Source organism: Arvicola amphibius, chromosome 10 (genome assembly GCF_903992535.2).
Source record: "Arvicola amphibius chromosome 10, mArvAmp1.2, whole genome shotgun sequence".
Taxonomy (NCBI): domain Eukaryota; kingdom Metazoa; phylum Chordata; class Mammalia; order Rodentia; family Cricetidae; genus Arvicola; species Arvicola amphibius.
In genome coordinates this window covers 51,664,525-51,666,157 of record NC_052056.1, presented here as the reverse complement: position 1 = coordinate 51,666,157, position 1,633 = coordinate 51,664,525, and positions in this window count along the sequence as shown.

Below are 1,633 nucleotides of genomic sequence, written 5' to 3'. Positions count from 1 at the left end.
CTGTGAGAGCAGGGGGCAGTGCTGGCATTTCACAAATAAGAACCAGAGGTGCTAACTATCTAGGGCTATTCAAAACACTCCCACTCCCAGAAAGAATTTTCCAGGGCAAAATATAAACATCCCCTTTGAGTAACCCTGATGAGAAACTGAATGGATGAGAAACCAACAGACTGAGGGGCAGAGACATATTGGTCTGGTTCTGGGGCCACAGTGAGACTTTAGATTGTTATTAAACATGTGGCGGGCATCACTAAATGGCTTTTAAGCAAGTAAGTATTTTTCCTAAGTCCTAGGGCGGGGAGCAGGGTGCCTTCACATAGCGTTGTGATCCACTTGGAGTCCTGATTCCTGGAGGGTCCCTTTCCCACTTACCTTAAATTTGACTCGCTGATCTCCAGCAACTGCAGTGGAAGCTCTGGAGAGCTCTGTCGCTTCCTGTTTTCACCTCCACTTTCCTATGCCATCACACCCTAGTCTCTGGGGCTAGCTCTATGCTCTTCAGAGAAAATCCCATGAGTCAGCACAGTTCACAGGATTGCATCCCAAGTGAAATGTGATCCCATGCTTTTCCCCACATGCTTGGTTTAAACTTTTGGCCCTAATTCTCAGTGACTAGTTGCTAGGACTCAACCTGTTAGTTTTATACCAGGCGGTCACTTCTACCTGCATTGGGGTATGCAATGGATAGTTTTCCAGAATCCTGTTTCTCCTTATCCTAGACCCCATTTGGTTTCTTCCTGTACTTCAGCATCGTTCGTCTGAGCTCTAATTCCACTACTTCCAGACGGACTTTCCTAACGTCACCCTCTGCTACCTGGGTGCACAGCCACACCTCATTGTGTTGCTAGACATGTCTGTATTTGTGCCTTTCTCATCTGATGGGACACCAGAAGGAAAGAGGCTGTTGTATCAAGAGCAGTGATCTGAGATTCAAGTGTGAGTGTGAATCTGATCCAACAGTTTGCTGACTGTGGGCATTGTTTGGAGTCTCTTAGACCAAGCCTTCACTTTGAAATGTAAACATGATAACAGTGATAATGATACTTGATTCAGAACTCAGTGATAAGCAAATGAAGAAGCGTAGACATTCAAAGGTAGCTAACAAAGCATCTTTATAATTGCTGGTCATTCTAAGAGAGACAAACATGGATCTAATCTCCATGGGAAGTAGAAAAGGACATAATCTCCTGAGTAAATTGGGGGCATGGGGACCATGGGAGAGGGTTAAAAGGGAAGGGAGAGAAATGGAGGGGAGCAGAGAAAAATATATAGCTCAATAAAATCAATAAAAAATAATAATTGTTGGTCATGCCTAATAATGGCCAAATGCTGTGTGGCAGGAGAATGGGAGACAGTCAGTTCAAAATTAGAGTGTAAAAAAGCCAGTTGGCAGAATGGAACTCCAACCACCACACACAGACACACACAGACACACACACACACACACACACACACGATGAGGTGGGGAGGTGGGGGTGGGAGTAGCACACTAGCTGGCTGACAGATAACAGTGGAGCCTCTAAAAGGTCACAATCCTCACACACAGAGCCACTGAACACCCAGCTTTCCTCTCTGCTCCCCAACCCCTATGCTATTTCTTAATAAAATGTTTCCTTTTCTGCTATTTTCCAAT